Genomic DNA, 22135 nt, shown 5'->3' with positions numbered 1-22135 from the left:
CTATACGCTCCTTTTTTGGAGCCTAACGCAGCCCTTCTGTGAACTCTAAATACCAGCGGTATTTAAAAGGTACGGCCAAAAAAAAGCATGCGTAGCTAACGCACCCCTTTGGCCGCAAAACTCCAAATCTAGGCCTGTGTTTGGCTGTCAGCCCCATCTTTCTAAATTTGTCCAACATGCCTGCATTTTTTTTAGATAGAAATCCCAGTCTGAGCTATGAATGATCATCCAGATATGCAGCAGCATATGTGTGGCATGAGGTTTGTCCATCAACCTTTGATGGGGCCCAATGGAGTCCAAAAGGCATTATCTTATTTTGAAATAGCCCATCAGGTGCAGCAAATGCAGTTTTCTCTCTGGCCCGCTCGGTTAACGGTATCTGCCAGTAACCCTTTGTCAGGTCCAAAACAGAGAAATCTGGCCTTTGCTAGCCTCTCTACTAATTTATCGACTCAGGCATGGGATATGCATCAAACTTAGAGATCTCATTTAGTTTCCTAAAATCATTACAGAACCTGATAGACCCATCAGATTTAGGCACTAGTACGATTGGACTTGACCAATTACTTTGAGACTCTTCTATCACCCCTAGCTCGAGCATTTTATTATCTTCAGCCCTTACAGCTTGTCTTTTTGCTTCAGAAATTCAGTATTGTTTGTGATAATGTCATGTGTAATCTTTTGGGTTCTACCAGGTATTGGGGAAAAAACATCCCTATTCCTCTCAACTAAGCTTCTAGCTTCTTCTGCTTGCTGAGGAGTCAGTTCTACAGAAAACTGATACTGATTGCTCTGAGGTTTGAGAATCTGCCTGTGTACCCCCACTGCTACTGTACAGGCCTCCCTATCCTTCCATGGCTTAAGGAGGTTTACATGAAGCACTGCCTCCTTCTTACAGCCGTCTGGCTGACGAACCCTATAGTTCACTGGGTTTATCTGATCTAAAATTTTAAATGGCCCCTGCCAATGTGCCAGAAGCTTACTTTCGGCAGTTGGGACTAGAACTATTACCCGGTCGCCCCTGTTAAACTGTCTCACTGTAGCACTCTGGTCATAGTAGAGTTCTTGGGTACCCAGGGCCTGTTCCAGGTGCTGGCAAACAAAAGGAACAATTCAAGCCAACGCTCTCGGATTTATTCCACATGTTGCACCATATTAGTTCCTGGGAAACCTTGTTCCTCCCAAGTTTCTTTCAGTATAACCAGAATACAATGGGGGTGCCTCCCGTACAGTAAGCACCGCTGTATTGAGAGTTGCAGTGGCGGTAAATATGCTATACGCTCCTTTTTTGGAGCCTAACGCAGCCCTTCTGTGAACTCTAAATACCAGTGGTATTTAAAAGGTGCGGCCAAAAAAAAGCACGCGTAGCTAACGCACCCGTTTGGCCGCAAAACTCCAAATCTAGGCCTGTGTTTGGCTGTCAGCCCCATCTTTCTAAATTTGTCCAACATGCCTGCATTTTTTTTAGATGGGAATCCCAGTCTGAGCTATGAATGATCATCCAGATATGCAGCAGCATATGTGTGGCATGAGGTTTGTCCATCAACCTTTGATGGGGCCCAATGGAGACCAAAAGGCATTATTTTATTTTGAAATAGCCCATCAGGTGCAGCAAATGCAGTTTTCTCTCTGGCCCGCTCTGTTAACGGTATCTGCCAGTAACCCTTTGTCAGGTCCAAAACAGAGAAATCTGGCCTTTGCTAGCCTCTCTACTAATTTATCGACTCAGGCATGGGATATGCATCAAACTTAGAGATCTCATTTAGTTTCCTAAAATCATTACAGAACCTGATAGACCCATCAGATTTAGGCACTAGTACGATTGGACTTGACCAATTACTTTGAGACTCTTCTATCACCCCTAGCTCGAGCATTTTATTATCTTCAGCCCTTAAAGCTTGTCTTTTTGCTTCAGAAATTCAGTATTGTTTGTGATAATGTCATATGTAATCTTTTGGGTTCTACCAGGTATTGGGGAAAAAACATCCCTATTCCTCTCAACTAAGCTTCTAGCTTCTTCTGCTTGCTGAGGAGTCAGTTCTACAGAAAAGTAATACTGATTGCTCTGGGGTTTGAGAATCTGCCTGTGTACCCCCACTGCTACTGTACAGGCCTCCCTATCCTTCCATGGCTTAAGGAGGTTTACATGAAGCACTGCCTCCTTCTTACGGCTGTCTGGCTGACGAACCCTATAGTTCACTGGGTTTATCTGATCTAAAAATTTAAATGGCCCCTGCCAATGTGCCAGAAGCTTACTTTCGGCAGTTGGGACTAGAACTATTACCCGGTCGCCCCTGTTAACCTGTCTCACTGTAGCACTCTGGTCATAGTAGAGTTTTTGGGTACCCAGGGCCTGTTCCAGGTGCTGGCAAACAAAAGGAACAATTCGAGCCAACGCTCTCGGATTTATTCCACATGTTGCACCATATTAGTTCCTGGGAAACATTGTTCCTCCCAAGTTTCTTTCAGTATAACCAGAATACAATGGGGGTGCCTCCCGTACAGTAACTCAAATGGGGGAAAACCTGTGGAGCTTTGGGGAATCTCTTTGACAGCAAATAACAAGTAGGGAAGCAGTAAGTGCCAATCTCTTCCATCCCTGCTAACCACTTTTCTTAACATCCCTTTCATAGTACGGTTAAATCTTACTACTAGTTCATCGGCTTGGGGATGGTACACTAAAGTTCTTAGGGGATGTATGTTAAACAGCTGTCATAACTCCTTCATAATACATGAGACAAACGGTGTACCCGGGTCTGTAAGTATTTGCTTTGATATGCCAACCTAGGAATAAATCTGAACCAGTTCCTTTGCTATAGTTTTGACATTTGCCTTACATAGAGGAATAGCCTCCGGATACCGGGTTGCATAATCGAGTATCACTAAAATGTACTGTGACCTTGAGCAGATTTTTCCAAGGGGCCCACTAGGTCCATGCCAAGCCTCTCAAATAGCACATCTATTATGGGGAGAGATATGAGTGGGGCCTTTAACGTGGGTAGGAAGAAGGAATAAGGAGTTCCGGTCTCTTGTAAATCACAATCCATAGTTTTATTGGGTTAAAAATAGCAACAACATCACTTTTACAGCCTTCTGAGGTGCAGCACTGGGTGGTGGTCACTACTGCTGACGCGTTTCGTCTTTCCCCGCCGTAGTCATAGCATAGTTAGTGACCATCATTCTGTGTTTAAAAAGGCAATGAACTCCTCCCATTGATTAAGAAAAAACACATCCTCCCGTTGTGCTGCTTATTCACACTTAAACAGAACAAAACTGAGTGAGAATATTAAGTTTGAATAATCACTCATTTCAACTAAGTCTGTGACAGTATTATAACTGTAACTTAAGATTATAGTATTTAGTCAACTTTTTTAAAATGTTCAGTCTATTCTTCATCTTTTATACACTTAAAAACTATTTAGTTTATAGAAATTGATGTTTAAATCAGTGCCCCAACCTGGTGCATTCTTATGTAGTCATACATCTACTAAAATGTTAAGATAAGTTTGAAATATGTTTTATACATGATGTTAATAATATATTATGTCAATGCAATAACACTATTTTGGGCTTTACATGATTATTTGAGTGTATATTGATTGTATTTATTTGTTATATTAAAGAAGATAACGGGACTTAAATTTATAAAATTCTTTAGGTTGTTTTCAAATTAGTTTGTAGGATTACAGGTGAATTGGATAATGTCTATATTTCTTCTATTGGGTATTTATTCCCTTTTTCCTCTATACATAGACTATTTCCAGAAATGCATTAAATCAAATTCACTATTTAGTCCAGAGGGCCATCTTGTACCAAGTCTAAGTATCCAATATACTTCTTCCCTTGCCAAATGTAATGATCTATCTCCACCCCTTACTGGTGGTGAGATATGTTTGGCAATGGTCCATTTCAGTGTACTAGAGTTTTTGTCATGAATTTGGCAGAAATGTGTAATAAGAGGTGTAGTGAGTGTCCCCTGCTTAATGTCGTTCACATGTTCCCGAATTCTTGACCTTACTTCTCGTGTGGTCATACCTACGTATTGTAGGTTACATTCTGAGCATGTCAATACATAGACCACATAGTTAGCTCTACAGTTGTAGCACCTTTCATGTGAGAAATGCTCACCTGTAGTGGTGCTAACAAATTCATTTCCTTGTGAAAGGTGTTTACAGGCAATACATTCATTGTAATGACATCTATAAACTCCCTTAGTGCTTAGCCATGAGCTATTTACTCTGTTGTCAGTATTCCTCACTAACGTGGGGACTACTTTGTTCCCTATAGTGCTGCCCCTTCTAAATGCAAAGCGGCAAACTTTTTTTGCTATGTCAGCCAGACCATCATCGGCTGTTAATAAAGGGAAGTGTTTTGAGATGATATCACAAATTTCCCCAAATTGGTCGCTGTATGTTGTAAGGAAAGTGGTTTATGTACGTTCCCCTTTTTGGCAGTCCTGCTTCCTTGCTTTAGGAGGGAGTCCCTGTCCCTTTTACTCACATCTTTTTTAATGGCATTAACCATTGATTTTGAGTAATCTCTGGAGACTAGCCTGTCAGTAAGCTCTTTTGCTTGGGTCTCATATGAGGATTTAGTTGAGCAATTTCTAAGGGTCCTTACAAACTGTCCCATGGCTATGGCTTTAAATACCCTATTGGGGTGATTGTTTTTTGCATGCAAGATGGCATTTCTGGCTGATGGCTTGCGGTAGACACTCGTAGTTATACTGCCTTTCCTTCCTCCTGGTACCCCAACTAGAGTTACATCTAGATAATTGATACTCTCGGTGTTGAACTCGAAAGTGAAGCCAAGACCTACGTTGTTGTTGTTGAGCTCCTCAACAAAATGATGGATCCCATTCTCATTACCCTGCCATATTATCAAGAGGTCATTGATGAATCTCTTATAGAAGGCAATCTTTGTCCTGAAGTGGTTTCTATCTCCATAGATGTGGGACTGCTCCCACCACCCCATATAGAGGTTAGCGTAGGAGGGGGCAAACTTTGCCCCCATCGCAGTCCCACATCTCTGGAGGTAAAAAGCACCATCAAAACAAAAATAATTATGAGTTAATAAATAACTTGTAACCCGTAGTATAAAACTACATTGTTCCTCTTCAAATCTACCTGATCTGGTCAGAAAAAATCTGATAGCCTTCAATCCTTCTTTATGTGGTATTGAGGAATAAAGTGACTTAACGTCTATAGTTACCCAGACATTGTTTTTATTCCAACCCTCATCTTTCAGCAGGCCTAGTAGATGCTTTAACGTGGGCTTTGGTCATGACTATTAGCACTCTGAACAAGAGCCACAAAACCTTTTAATCTCCTCATATACACCTGGCTAAAATAATCTCCTGAGAACACGTTCTTGAGGTTTTTTCCACCCCCAGGGCCACACAAAAGATACATATTCCTATTTTATCCTAAAAATTATCTCCTTTACAGGGCAACAGTTTCCTGCTCACATAGAGAACAGGATGTTCCTCATCCACAACATATTAAGACAGTACGGCACCTAAATCAACCCCAGACACATCTGTCTAGAGAAAGAATTCCTTACTAAAGTCAGGAGCCACAAGGATAGGCTGCATGTAGATCAGCAAAATATTCTTCAGCCTTGCTGTCCCAACTTACAGTGTCTGGGCTCCTTGCTTTAGTAAGGTCAGTGAAGGGAGCTGACCTTGTGGCAAAATGGGGAATAGCCTAACATTTCTTTAATAAAAGTATAAAAGTCTTTCTCCAGAGTCAGGGTATACTTCCACTTTAAATGAAAAATGCTTTTCAGTAGCAACAGAAAATACAAAACAAAAGGCCTACTCCTGTTAGGAGACTAACTAACAGTAGTTTTCCTAACTACTATTACTGGTGCAGCTAATCTGGCCCCAGTTAACAACAAACAAACATTCACAGCTTTTACAAAACAAAACAGTTTTCTCACCAGACCTTTAAATTCCTTGCAGACAGGTCCTTTACAGGTCTCCACATGCATCATCCCAGTACAGCCTGATACTGAGACCTCTCCCTGCTGTCTCTGAGCTATCATATAGGGATAGATTGCTCTTTGTTACCTCTGACTGATATACACATGGTCCTGTACCCTGTCACATAATATATATTATTGTTCCTACGAGGATACAAGCCACAAGTAATTAGCGATACATTAGAGGAGGTTTCATCTCTTACCCAACAGGCCCTCATTAACAAGGAGGCAAGGACAACGGAAAAGAAAAGATTGGTCATGTCCACTACCTTCGCACCGAATACCACAGGGACTGGAAAGATACTGTGAACACATAGGCCGGTAGTTTCCTCTGACCCTAAACTCACGTTTTCTCATGGTATGGTTCCTATGGTAGCCTACAGAAGGGGCACCAATTTACGGGTGGCACTGGACAAAGGAGAGTCGGAACAACCTGTTGCACGACATTGTGCCCAAATGGTACATCAAGTATCATACATTTGTTACATCTTGATCGATCACATTCCTAGGATGGATAGAGGTGATGACAGAAACAAGGCATTGTTTTTTCGAGAGGCTGAATGGATGCACAGATTGGGGACTATACACCCAGGAGGCCTTAATTCACCACCTCACTTTAAATCACTGATATAGGTGGGAGTCACAAACCAGGGGTGCGTATACGGTCACTATGTTTCACACTAGGGTAATGTGGTAGGATTGCCTCAAAGTGGGGTATGCCCACACCACATGATGCCCTTACCGTGTACGTGTAAGGGACCTTTTTTAGGATCCGTACATGTTGGGGGTGATACTTGTGTTCCAATTGGTCACCATCCTTATACCAACGCTCCAGTCACCTAGGGTACATATGTGATAGTTTGCTCAGTTGGTGGTAGCATATTACAAGTTACTCCACACTTCCGATAGCCGTGGCTATAGAGTGGACTTATGCACTACATACCAGGAGTGCGGATACTGTGGTCCTTGTGGGTGGCTAGGGGCTGGTTGCTATGGATACCTGGAATGAGATATCCTCCCCATTTGTGGGGATTAGCGAGCGAAGCACCCCATATGACCACAAAGAGGTTAGGACCATAGTAGCAAGTCACTAGTTATATTATGTGCACACACCACCTCGAGGGCCTAGAAAACCACTCAATACAAGTTCTACTATTCAAGGATGTTTCTTATTTAGAGGGGCCTATCTATCAAGTTCTGTCTAAAGACCGCTGCTCCATAACCATCAGAGCAGGCGTACAGGAATCACTGGAATTCAACCTGATTGAGTACAATCGGGTTGATTGACACCTCCCTGCTGGCAGCCGATTGGCCTTGAGTCTGCAGGGGGCGGCTTTGCACCAGCAGCTCACAAGAGCTGCTGGTGCAATGCTGAATATGGAGAGTGTATTGCTCTCCCCATTCAGCGATGTCTGTCGGACCTGATCCGCACTGTCGGATCAGGTCCGACAGACATTTCATAAATAGGCCTCAATATGTATATGTGGACATTGAAGTGGTTAATCCATCCTAAAATTCTTTTGTTTCTCCCTGTTCGTTAAAATAAGACACAGTGATACCAGCTATGTGGTGTATTCATCAGATGTATGCATTACTATGATAATATGGTAATGCTCATTAAATACTAAGCCAATAGAAGGCAGTGATTATCAGTGGCTATGTTCTGTAAAAGCCATACCTGTTTAGTTGTACAATAGGATATGTACATGTTAGGTGATACAAACCAAGAAAAGGAAACATTTAAGTTACAATTTTTTGCAACCAGGTTACTACTCTTTTAAGCAATCTTTTGTCTGTTGTTTATGTAAACATTTTTATATATTCAAGTGTGAATGTTATATTAGCTGTAGGTTTAAGTGAAATAGGACACAGCTTGGTATTTCTTAAACACAGCTACTAAGACACATGGTTTTGTTAGTGAATTTTAAATACATATCCAACAGTTCGTTCACTGCTTTTTAGGTTTGGAATAGAGTCACATACTTAGTGGTAAATATAGGGCATTACACACTTAGTAGAGAGAGCATTCACATACTAGGGCAATATATAGATAGACAAATCACATTGTCTTAGTGTAGTATTTTGCGATATATGGATCACTACAAATTTATGTATATGGCTAATACATTGGAGCCTGATGGGCGATTGAGGGTTAAACCCCACACATACGGTACATAACACTACAAGCGTGGCCCAAAACCGGAAGTGACGTAACACGCCATCCCCGGACAGTTCACAGGTTGGAACGCATGACATGCCTGACAGCTATTTCACATAGCAGTAAACACACTGGGCCAGAGCGTAGGTGAGTACTGCATAGTGCGGTGAACGCCCATCCACTTGGACATCACTGAATTTACTGACATGATTATTACAACAGTTTATAGTTGTTCCATCTAGGCACAGTATAGTTATGCATACAAAAGGTTTATTTGAATATGAATGATTTACACAGACACATACTAGAAGTGACGGATTGTTTGATCACTTCCGGATAGGGATTGTTTTTGAAATGCATGGCTTGCGTTCCAAACACAGTGGTTTTGGCGCTACTGGGTGCATTCACAGTTGTGTGATTTACATGTTTTCTCACTTGCCTATTTAAGTGTGATTGTGATTAATTGTTGTTATGCGGAATGAATATATATATATATATATATATATATATATATATATATATGTATATATATATATATAGAGAGAGAGAGAGAGAGAGAGAGAGTCATATATAGCTATAGATATATACAGATTTTATATAGGAATATCTATTTATAAATACATAGAACATATTCTGCTATGAGCAGAGTATTAGAATGTGAAATATTTAGAGTAAATACTCAGTATAACACTTTATTAAATATCAATATTGCATAAATATGCTTTTACGTGTTTTCATCTACTTAACTGCAAAGGGCTCAGTGCACTTATATACTGTGGGCGCGATCTGATATCCGTCGTAGTTTTCGGCGCAAGCAAGGGAACCTGCGCCGCCCGTAATTTCACCTCGCAACTCGAGCTATCCAATATACTGCGCCGTCAGATGCTAAACTGGCGTAAGTAGGAAAAACCGGCGATCAGCTAAAATGTGCGCAAATACACATTTTAGTCGTTGCAAGTACTTACGCCAGTATTTTGTTCACGTAAAGTCTCAATAAAGTGTAGTTTTATGCAAATTAGGCTACGAATCGTAAAAAATAACCGCCAGTTCTAAAAGATGCGCAACTTAATTACGCCATTCAAAAATCATACATAAACCCCTGCGCAGCCGCCATTTTCTTTAGTGTGTTTGGTTGGTTCTTGGAGCTACAGCACACTACAGTGAGTAAGAGAAAGTGGTTAGAGTAGAGAGAGAGGCGCATTGTACATTTACTGTCACTTTTTTACATATTGCACACATTTTGCATACACACATATACAAAATACACATTTTTTTTATAACACCTTACACATTTTATTTATCTTTTACAGTGTGAAAGGCTGAGTGTTTGGTTGTGATTGTGTGTGATTGAAGTGAGTGTGAGTGTGTGAGTGTGTGTAGTGTGAGGATGTCAGGGAGAGATAGGGCGGGGGGGAGGAGGGAAGGGGAGTTGCAGGGAGAGGATTATGGTCAGGAAGAGCAGCAGGGTCCCCGTCAGGGAGTCAGTGGAGTGGGGAGAGGGAGACTTAGAAGGGAGGATGGGAGTGGGGTTGCCCCAAGGCCAGGCACACTCAGTAGAAGAGGGATAGAGGGTGCACATGGGGATAGAAGGGGGGAGGAGGGAGAGAATAGGGAGGAACCCACACCAGGGACATCCCAGGGAGGGAGCCAGGCGGCCCAGGACGAGGAGCATATGAGGTGCCCCAACTTCTCCTTTGCTGAAAACCTCGCTCTAGTCCAGGCCGTCCTGGAGAACCATACCGCCCTCTTTGGCCAAGAGAAGGGCAAAGGAGTTGCCCATAGGCGTAAAGATGCCTGGCTGAAGGTGGAGGAGGCAGTTAATAGTGTGTCCCAGCAGAGGAGGACTGTGGATGGCCTAAAGAAAAGGTGGAATGATTGTAAGAGGAGAGTCAAGGAGAAGATGGGCCAAGAAGCAATGTCCCAGAGGGCAACAGGAGGTGGGCCTCACCAGGAGGCAGAATATAACGAGTGGCAGGAGCTCATTCATAGGTCCCTAAGCATCACAGCAGTCCGTGGACTTCCAGGGGCTCGTGACTCAGGGATTGCAACATCAGCACAGCATGCTGGTGAGTAACATCCCACACACCAGTATTATATGTATTTGAGATATAACATCCTATAATGTCACACATTCATGTACACAATGAGGAGCATGGTATTTGGCCTACTAACAAAAACATCTGCAATTAGATTTCACATTAAAGGGACATTAAACCAAATCTTTTTATTTCATTATTCAGATAGAGAATACAGTTTTAAACAACATCCCAATTTACTTCTATTATCTAATTTGCTTCATTATTTTGTTATTCTTTGTTTATTAAATATCAATGCACATGGGTGAGGCAATCACACGAGGCATTGATGTGCAGCCACCAATCAGCAGCTTCTGAGCCTATCTAGATTTGCTTTTCAGCTAAGAATATCAAGAGAATGAAGCAAATTAGGTAATGGAAGTAAATTACAAAGTTGTTTAAAATTGAATGCTATTTTCTATGCATTAATCAACAGTAAAAATCCTGTAAGGCAATCTGAAAGGCCTAGAACTAAGTACAGTTCAAACTAGCCTATCCCAGGTCCTCCCTGACAATTATCAGGTAAACTATAGAGCATATATACTCTTAGTTATAAGTATTATTCCTAGCGACATTGTCTCTCTTGCAACAGGGAGAAAACAAGGACATAATCTGAGGCAGAATTTCTTTCTCTATAACCTAATTCGCAGAAAGCACTTGCCTGCCTAAATTCTATCACAGGTCCTTGTGGGTCCCATTTGTGTCTATCTTAATATTCAAGTTAAGGGCAGTTCTTAGAGTATAATAATATTGTCATAACTTATTAATTGGCTCTAGGTTCAAGGTAAATCTACCTGTTAACTATATATCTTCTCTTCTCTTCTAAAGCAGGAGGGGAAAAGGGAAAGGGAAGAGAAAGGGCTGAGAGGAAAAATCCTTCTTGGACCTCAATACTAAAGTAAACATTAACCCTCCTTAGAAGGTTTAGATAACATTGACTCTCTATACCAAATCTACTTTTCTAAATTTTTCAAAGATTTATCTGGGCACAGGGATAGGCCAGTCTAAACTCCCTGTATACAAATAAATATTTGTTAAAACATAACTCTTCATGAATATCCACTGGTAATATAATTCAATAAAGTGTACATAAAGGGAATTAAAGACGCAAAACTAATTGGAAGATTCTGTTACTCAGTAGCGAGGATCTAAAAATGTACCCTTTCTCCTAGGTGTAAACAAGTGGGATAAAACTCACACATTTTCAATAAAGATTCACTTCTCCCTACCTGTATGGCTGGATCTCTCACATAAATAATTAAGCACCCCCATATAGGCACTTCCTATTTTTCTCCCCACCCTCACGTCACTTTCACCACCTCACTATATCCTCACCTCCTAGCTGGAGGATTAATTACCTCCTCAAAACTTCACATTCACCCTCTACTTTGTTGTATTTTTTCTTCTTATTCATCTTTTTTTTTTTTTTATTTATCTTTTTTTTTTTTTTTTTTCTTTTTCTTTTTTCACGGCAATAACTTTCACTATTGTTTTTTTTTCCCCAACCCATGGATAAATTTTTTCACACTACACATAAGACCCCTTCTCCAGCCATGGCAGCTAGACAAAAGGATAGGAAACCTAGGAACACACAAGAAACTGTCACTGATATACAATCAAGTACAGCTAATGTATCAGAATTGCAAGAAGCAACAAGCATTCAAAATCTTGTTACCAGTATCTCAAATGCTTTGGCCCCTAAATTTGATGCTCTCAAAACTGAACTTAGACAAGATATTTTGCCAATCAGAATCAAGTTCAATCCGATTGGCTGATCCAATCAGCCAATCAGATTGAGCTTGCATTCTATTGGCTGTTCCGATCAGCCAATAGAATGCGAGCTCAATCTGATTGGCTGATTGGATCGGCCAATCGGATTGAACTAGATTCTGATTGGCTGATTCCATCAGCCAATCAGAAAATTCCTACCTTAATTCCGATTGGCTGATAGAATCCTATCAGCCTATCGGAATTCGAGGGACGCCATCTTGGATGACGTCCCTTAAAGGAACAGTCATTCGTCGTTCAGTCGTCGGTCCGGATGGATGTTCCGCGCTGGATGTCTTCAGGATCCTGCCGCTTCGCTCCGGATGGAAGAAGATCGAAGATGCCGCCTGGATGATGACTTCAATCGGATGGAAGATCCTCTTCTGCCCCGCTTGGATGAAGACTTTGACCGGATCATGGACCTCTTCAGCCCCCGCTTGGGCTTGTATCAGGACATCGGAGGAGCTCTTCAGGACGGATCGGTGAACCTGGATGGTGAAGACAAGGTAGGAAGATCTTCAGGGGCTTAGTGTTAGGTTTATTTAAGGGGGGTTTGGGTTAGATTAGGGGTATGTGGGTGGTGGGTTGTAATGTTGGGGGGGGGTATGGTATGTTTTTTTTTACAGGCAAAAGAGCTGAAATCCTTGGGGCATGCCCCGCAAAGGGCCCTGTTCAGGGCTGGTAAGGTAAAAGAGCTTGTAACTTTTTAAATTTAGAATAGGGTAGGGAATTTTTTATTTTGGGGGGCTTTGTTATTTTATTAGGGGGCTTAGAGTAGGTGTAATTAGTTTAAAATTGTTGTAATATTTTTATTATGTTTGTAAATATTTTTTTATTTTCTGTAACTTAGATCTTTTTTATTTTTTGTACTTTAGCTAATTTATTTAATTGTATTTATTTGTAGCAATTGTGTTTAATTAATTTATTGATAGTGTAGTGTTAGGTTAATTGTAGGTAATTGTAGGTAGTTTATTTAATTATTTTATTGATAGGGTAGTGTTAGGTTTAATTATATCTTAGGTTAGGATTTATTTTACAGGTAAATTTGTTATTATTTTAACTAGGTAACTATTAAATAGTTCTTAACTATTTAATAGCTATTGTACCTGGTTAAAATAATTACAAAGTTACCTGTAAAATAAATATTAATCCTAAAATAGCTATAATATAATTATAATTTATATTGTAGCTATATTAGGATGTATTTTACAGGTAAGTATTTAGCTTTAAATAGGAATAATTTATTTAATAAGAGTTAATTTATTTCGTTAGATAAAAATTATATTTAATTTAGGGGGGTGTTAGTGTTAGGGTTAGACTTAGCTTTAGGGGTTAATACATTTATTAGAATAGCGGTGAGCTCCGGTCGGCAGATTAGGGGTTAATAATTGAAGTTAGGTGTCGGCGATGTTAGGGAGGGCAGATTAGGGGTTAATACTATTTATGATAGGGTTAGTGAGGCGGATTAGGGGTTAATAACTTTATTATTGTAGCGCTCAGGTCCGCTCGGCAGATTAGGGGTTAATAAGTGTAGGCAGGTGTCGGCGACGTTGAGGGGGGCAGATTAGGGGTTAATAAATATAATATAGGGGTCGGCGATGTTAGGGCAGCAGATTAGGGGTACATAGGGATAACGTAGGTTGCGGCGGTTTACGGAGCGGCAGATTAGGGGTTTAAAAAAATATGCAGGGGTCAGCGATAGCGTGGGCGGCAGATTTGGGGTTAATAAGTGTAAGGCTAGGGGTGTTTAGACTCGGGGTACATGTTAGAGTGTTAGGTGCAGACGTAGGAAGTGTTTCCCCATAGGAAACAATGGGGCTGCGTTAGGAGCTGAACGCTGCTTTTTTGCAGGTGTTAGGTTTTTTTTCAGCTCAAACAGCCCCATTGTTTCCTATGGGAGAATCGTGCACGAGCACGTTTTTGATGCCGGCCGCGTCCGTAAGCAGCTCTGGTATCGAGAGTTGCATTTGCGGTAAAAATGCTCTACGCTCCTTTTTTGGAGCCTAACGCAGCATTTGTTTGAACTCTCGATACCAGAGTTAAATTTATGGTGCGGCCAGAAAAAAACCCGCGGAGCGTTAACAGCCCTTTTACCGCCGAACTCCAAATCTAGGCCATAGTGTCACTTAAAGAACACATTTTCTCACTGACATGTACACAGAACTATTGTATGAAACACATACATGTATACTTTGCATATTAAAAACCCTCATATCACAAATCTCAATTTGCACATGCATGTTATAGAGTTTGACATGAGAATGTGTATAGGCCCTAGCATGTACATTGTATGCTCACATGGATATATATCTGACTGTACTAATCCCTCTCATCATTTGACTCCTCCACAGAACCTCCAGTCACCAGGGTGCAAACGCCCATGCATCCACCTCCACCACCGCCACAGAGAATGCCTCCACCTCAACCACCGGTCCAGAGAGTCCAGCAAGAGTATGCTCCCAGGCATGAGCTGCGTTGGACTGAATCTGTTGACGATCCAGATCTCATGCCACCAGCATTGCAAGACGATACCTGGCAGGATCCCTGGCCGGAGGACTATTCCTTTGGCTTGGAGGAGGAGCCAAGTCAGCCCCAAAGGGTAGATGTCTTTACCCCCCCACCAATATCAGGCCAGTCAGGGATTATACCACCAGGCTGAGTGGGTGCACACCAGTCGGCAATGGGACTACCAGTCCATCCGGAGATCTCCACCATCTGCTTCCCTTGGAAGAGCTCCAGCATCTGAGGAGGAGCATATAGCTGTCAACATTCCTCAGGCAGCACCGCCTGTCATCATCCCTCAGGCAGCACCAGCTGTGATCCCTCAGGCAGCACCAGCTGTCATTCCTCAGGCAGCACCAGCTGTCATTCCTCAGGCAGCACCAGCTGTGATCCCGCAAGCAGCACCAGCTGTCATTCCTCAGGCAGCACCAGCTGTCATTCCTCAGGCAGCACCAGCTGTGATCCCGCAAGCAGCACCAGCTGTCATTCCTCAGGCAGCACCAGCAGCTGAGGATGTTCAAGTTGAAAAAGCAGCTAGAGGTGAACCTGCACCTAGAATCCCTGCTGGTCAAGAGCCTGTAGATCCTCTGTATTCTGAGATGGGCAACAAATACATTTCCATCCATAGGAAACTCCTAGCAAGCTGTGAGAGAAGACAGAGAGATCAACGCAGGTTTTACAGGAGCCAACAGACCTTACTCCAGCGCTCCATTGAGCTGCAACGGGACATGGCAGCATCTTTAACTGGTATAGTACAAAACCAATCTCAGATGATGAGGGTTATATTGGATATGCAAATGCAGACTGACAACAGATGGCAGGAACAAAACCAACTGTTGGGTGTGTTGGTGGAGCATTTCACACACCAGCAGGACATTGCCTCCAGCCTCTCATCTGTGGCCAGCACTCCTGCAGAATCCTCTGAATCCACACAACCCAGGAGAGGCAGGAGAGCCACTCCAGGTACCTCAGCCCCCTCATCTAAGAAGCCTAAAAAAAAAAAATATTGTTATATTTCATCCTAAATCTTGTCCTCTGTTATTTACCATATAATTGTCATCCACATCCATGTGAGGGGTGTTTTAGTACACTAATATTTTTGAAAAATATAATAAGGCCTGTGTGGAAGTGGCCCAGAAAAGGTAATATCATCATGTTTATGACATATTAATGTTCTCTAAACCACATCACATAGTTGTGTATGAAGGGTACATATAGTGATATTCACTTTTAAGATGTAAATCAAGGTTTCTCACATCCAATAGAAATTGACCCATGTGCAGGGATAGGCACGAGCCAAGGCTGTGGTGGACATTTTCTAAGGTAAAGACTTTTAGTGAAGGACACCTTGCCTATCCCTGCATATGGGTATATATATCTAAATAATAATGTTTTTACAGAAGGTGTGAACATAAAGTATAAACATCCATTTTCATTCCTCAAAATGATAGTCAATAAATCATAGAGACCAAAACATAAATTGAACTAATGATATTTTTTCAGTAATTAGGGTGGTTAAGGGAATGGGGGTGGGATGTAGTAGTTTCACTTACATGCAGTGGAACTCTGCAGTATGTAATTCGGTGACCAGCTGCAGCAGGGGCAGCACCATCACCATGGACCTCAGCAGCAACTATAGAATCAGCATGTGTAGACAGAACAACAGGGGATTGTAGGGCTTCCAGCACCCCTTGTGCCCCATGATGACCCCTTGTGCCCCATGATGACCCCTTGTGCCCCATGATTGACCCCTTGTGCCCCATGATGACCCCTTGTGCCCCATGATTGACCCCTTTGTGATTGGTTTGACAAACTTGCAGGGGCAGGAATAATAAATGCTTTGAAGAGGTTAACTATTTGTGATCAAGCTGCTGATATGTATGTTGTTAAGCATGCACTTGTTAGGCCTTCAGAGAGTTACGTTGGTTTCTAAGTCAGTGCAAGGGTTGCAGCGCCTTCAATTTGTGGCGAGATGAAAATGGAGTAGATTTTCTGAAATCTGCGCGCATAAGTCCTTACGCCGTATATTGGATACCAAACTGCACGTGTTTTGTATGTCAGTCTATGGGCCAAAAAACGACGGGCGAAGTCAGAAATATACACGCGTAACTTCTAAGTTACGCCGTATATAGGATACCAAACCCACGCAAATATTGGCGTCACCGGCTTTTGCGAGCGACGATTTATATTGGATCGTGCCCTGTATGTCTATATATGTGTTTATATGTGTATATATGTCTGTAAATACAAATATACACATATAAATACATATGTACACATATATAAACATTTATATATACATACATACATACACATCTTTAGACATGTATATGTATATATCTCAATGTTAAAGCCCTTGCTCATAACTTTGAGCCCTTATAACTTTTTCATGCAATATTTTTTAGAATTTGTTTTTATTAGATGGTGTTATTATGAGTGTAACTTTGCTTTCTAATGGATTTTTGATGTGTTTGTGACACTTTTTTGTTTCGCCAAAGAGTTAACCAGAGTTCTGAGGACCCACAAATCCGACGAGCATTAATTTGAATTGCGCTTAAACGATCGCATTTACTTTCAACTTGTGATACCAACCTGTGGTTATTGCTTGCGTGCAAATGTCTGCACTTCAATCTGGCCCTAAACATACGTTTCCAATAACAGAAACATATTCTGTTTTGTACATACTCCTGCTCTGCTAATATCTCATATCTTCTTAAAATCCTTATATCTTAGTCTACTGCTTGATCCCTATTTCCTCTTTAATGTCACCAGTGCTTAGTTATTTCTGTGTCATAGTCCCAATTATTCATCACATGCCATCACATTTTGTAACTTCTTTCTGCTGTTGAAAGCTCATTAGTGATAATGTTTAAGGATTTCACAGACTGCTGGCACAGAAATTAGCCTTTGTGCTTTGGGGATTATCACTCATTTCAAGAAAAATTAATAAAAGACCCAAAGGAGACATTGAGAAGAATCTCAGAGTGCAAGGGAAATAGAGACGTGTAGGGATGGAGGGAGAGACATGCTGATTAATTTCATGCTAACACACTTGCCCATTGCTAACATATAAAGATATGTTTACATCTCTGGGCCCTTCTATCCACTTGTGCCTTATTGCCTTTTTTTTATTGATTTTTATTAGTACAAATTCCATAGCATACAATTAGTTCAAAGGAACCTGATAAGAACAGTGAGCTTCAACCTGGTTTGATACATAAAGAATAGTACAATTAAAAATAAAACATTTCAAACTAACAAGATATGCAGAGCTCATACATTTAAAAAGATAAACTGACATTGTCCCCTCTAGTGGTAACATTGTTTGGAGTTAGTTCTTAGAAACAGAAGGTTGCATTCTGTTGTGAAAACTTAGGAGTGATGGACATAGTTAGAATTTGCCTGCATATTTTTTAAAAATATAAGGTTTTTAGAGTTTGCTAGTGCTTCAGTTGGTTTGTGTTCTAGTTAGCTATCATGCAATTACTATTTTTTCTTCATTTTAAGCTCCTCTGGGAGAGCACTTGGTTTTGAGGGATGGGAGAAATGTTCCAGATTTTAAGATGGTCATTGAGTTAGTAATTACTTTGCTTCTGAGGGATTCTGCACTTGGTGTTGGGGGTATCGGAGAAATGTCCCAGAGTTTAAGATGAACAAGGAGTTAGTATTTAATGCATTGTCTTCTGCATTATTCTGTTGAGCTGGTTTGCAGATCTTTTTTTCCCCTGACATTTGTCCCTTTTTAGGGTCCATGCAATCCTTGCTTGTCTATTAGAAAAAAATGTATGGGCTGACATTGTTAGTTGGAACATGTTTTAATTTAATTTTTATGGTTTATTTCCCTCACCCTTTTCCTTTTTAGAATTGTTTCCCTTTCCATAGAGATCTTAGAGAGGGAATTTTGGTACAGTAATGGAGACTATTGCGTTTGTTGGATGAGTAAGTATTTTGGTTATTAGGTGGTGGTGGTATATGTGCTGTGCATATATAAGGCCTGAGGTACAGGTTTAATGAGGAATGTGTTGGATTTACCTTTTTTTTCTCTTTTACATATTTTCTATAGAGCCTGTAGCTAGTGTGATACTCCTAACTATATTGAACTTGACGGCCATCCATAATAAAAAATAACAGATTACAACATGGTTTAGATAAAGGCGCCTATCTATCAAGCTCCGAAAGGAGCTTGATGGCCCGTGTTTCTGGTGAGTCTTAAGACTCACCAGAAACAGCAGTTATAAAGCAGTGGTCACAAAGACCGCTGCTCCATAACCTGTCCGCCTGCTCTGAGCAGGTGGACAGACATCGCTGGAAATCAACCCGATCGAGTACAATTGGGTTGATTGACACCTCCCTGCTGGCGGCCGATTGACCGCGAGTCTACAGGGGGGCGGCCTTGCACCAGCACCTCTTGTGAGCTGCTGGTGCAATGCTCAATACGGAGAGCGTATTGCTCTCCGCATTCAGCGAGGTCTTGCAGACCTGATCCGCACTGTCGGATCAGGTCCGCAAGACCTTTCATAAATAGAGACCAAAGTATTGATTCAGCTTCTTTAATTGGGTTTTAGTGGGTTGAAGTGGCAACAGATGCATTTGAAGTTGGTCAGCTATTCTTGAATCTGTCTTCTTCAAACTGATGTTAATACACACTGAAAATGAAATATTTAGGTTTACTTTCCCAGAAAGAGCTTGTTAAAGAGAACTATTGCTAATTCCTAAAAGTTGTTTCTCAGTTTGTTGTTGAATTATTTAGATACTGAACCCAGAAAAGATAGAGAAGTAACAGAAAACCATTTTCCTGGCCGGGCCCGAGTCTTCTCCAGTGTCAGATGGTGTCCCACTATATAAAAATTTGGAATCAATTGCTGAGAGGCCCAACTCACCACAAACCCTTTCTGGGACACTGCAAATGAAACTCAGGAGCTAAGAGTACAAGAGCAATGAGACTAAACTTGGTTGATGAATTCTCTCTAGTACTTTACACCTTTAAGCAAAAGAACAATGAAATACTAAAATGTAACTGCTAATTCACTAATCTAAAAATTAAAGGAAAACATAGCTTTGTAAAAATTTAGTCTCACTATTTATACAAAGAACAACTTGCATAGATGACTTTAATTCAGATCTGTTGAGAGAAGAGACATCCAAGGTAAATAGGCACTGGAGATTTAGGTTATAGTAGCAATAGTATAATGAGTATACAAAAACTATCTAAAAGTTAGACAGCCCGGGTCCAAGCCTCACAGGGAAAAGCAGCACAAAACCATATAAAAAAACAAGTTAAAGTCAAATACCAAGTAAGTCCAAACAAGGGGTCAATACAGTAACAAAGTCAGGGAAAGACAGAATACCAGAATTTCCAAATAACAAACTGCCAGAGTAAGAGGTCAGAAACTCAATACACAAGCAGCATCATTCTGCAAACAGAGAGCTAATTTAGAGTAATTGATCTTACAGGCCTCCTTAAAGGTAAAGCATGCCTTAATGCAGCAGGGACAGAATCACTCTCTTAGTCCAGGAATTGCACTAGCCGTCTGATGTGGTACACACCTATGTGTTTGTTTTGAAGATGGAGCTGCATTGTGGGAATATCTGGTGCTGGTGCCAATAAGTATGTACTGTTGTATTGTCTTCATCCTCACTTGGAATAATCTCCGGCATACATAATTTTGACTTAACTGTCCCTTTGAAGCTTATGTAGGGCAACATTCATTGTGGATAGACATATAAAGCCATATAACATACCTAAGGATTCTGATTCTCAAAATATTTCCAGCTTGGATTTTATTCATTGTGCAAACTTCAACAGTAAACAGGAGAAACCTGAAAGTCCCATAGAGATGAGCGTAGCCTCCTATATAAAGTAATGAGGCTATCAGTTATAGAGGATGTGAAGTTAAAGGGACATTATACTCTAGATTTTTCTGTGCATAAATGTTTTGTAAATGATCCATTTATATAGCCCATACAGGTGTTTTAAAAAAAATAAATGTATTGTTTTGCTTATTTTTAAATAACATTGCCCTTATTTTCAGACTCCTAACCAAGCCCCAAAGTTTTAAAGTATACTGATGTATACCTACTCCAGCTTGCTCCTGTTTGTGTAAAGAGTCTTTTCATATGTAGAAGAAGGGGGAGGGTCTGTTTTTTTTTTCTATACACCCACTTTAGTGGGTTTTACAGCTAAACTTTTAAAAAGAGATAAACTTGGAGCTTCTAAGTACATTTTTATAGCGTTTTACACTGGATTTTTATATCAGTATCTGTACATATTATTCTTTATAGTAGTGTCTATTACATACAGTTAATCGAAAATTGGTGTACATTGTCCCTTTAACAGGGGGGCACCTGACTTTGATATAAGTTCTCAGTGTAAAGCAAATACAAATTAAATGTTTTCACTACAGTTTAACTTGTATGTGCATGTTGTTTAGTAAGTATTACTTTTTTGTCACGTTAAATAAGTGTATTGGGAATTCTGAGCTAACTTCTCCAACATACAGTTAAAGGGATAAATCAGTGAGACCCCCATAGGTGTAATGCTCAGAGAATATAATTAGGATACACCCAGCAAACATCCCTTGAAACCCCAAAGAACACCCTTGTCCAGCCCAATCTATGATTTATTTCACAAAATGCAATGCAATTTGTAAAAAATGCACATAAATATTCAAGGGACCAAATTTGTTATGGTCTTCTGGGGACTCTGACACAGCTTTTACTGCCTGAATTTAACACTGGACTAATGAGTCTAGGTTGTTTGACGTCAGTAATAGTGGTGCTTCTTGACTTTTAGTTGCAGTCGTGCATGAGCAAACGATTAATCCTAATTTTTCAAAATGTACACATTAAAATTTATAGTACAATCAGAATGAGCACAAATCCCAACCTTAAATACATTGCTGTATAAAAAAAAATCTAAATGCATTAAAACATGAAATAGAAAGTACTACATTTAAATGTAATAAAAATATAATCATTCTATAGAGCATTTCATTTTAAAACTAGAGATCCTGTAATGCTATGGGGTTAAACATATAGTTAAACACATAGTTAAAGTGGTTAAAAACATAGTTAAAGTACCCTTCAGGAGTAGCAGAGAACTGCTAGTCCCATAAGGAAAATGTTGCTGGCCCAATCAGCAGCAATAGTCGCCCAGTTTTAAAATGACTTGCTCAAATAAGAGCATGTCAATTTTCAACTATGATAGCCCTCTAAAGAGCAAAATCTCAATTGAAAAGTAAATTAAAACACAAAGCGCACATGTGTTTGTCTTTCCTTCACATCTAGAATTTCAGGTAACACCCCTCAGAGACAAATCCATATCTGCATTTCTAGAATAGGAATATGATTGTGCTGACAGATTATTTTAGATAATTGAGTGAAGAGCTTTAGAGAATAAAGCCCCAGGTGTTTGTTCCTTAGTGACCCACTCAGAATAAAGTGATAACCTATTTTTGTCACATAACCCAGGAATTTAGTATTGTTGTTTCTAGAATATTGCTCCATATTATAACAAAGAAGCAGGAATCTTGTGTACTTTGTTCCTGCTCTGGGAATGAGTTATCCCGTTGCAATTATTTATCATTATGTGACAGACCAAGGTCACAATCATTTTATGTCAGCAAATCAGATACAGATAATGTGCCAATTA

This window comes from Bombina bombina, chromosome 1 (genome assembly GCF_027579735.1).
Source record: "Bombina bombina isolate aBomBom1 chromosome 1, aBomBom1.pri, whole genome shotgun sequence".
Lineage (NCBI taxonomy): Eukaryota > Metazoa > Chordata > Amphibia > Anura > Bombinatoridae > Bombina > Bombina bombina.
The sequence above is the reverse complement of the archived record's forward strand: the minus strand, read 5'-3'. Positions refer to the sequence as shown.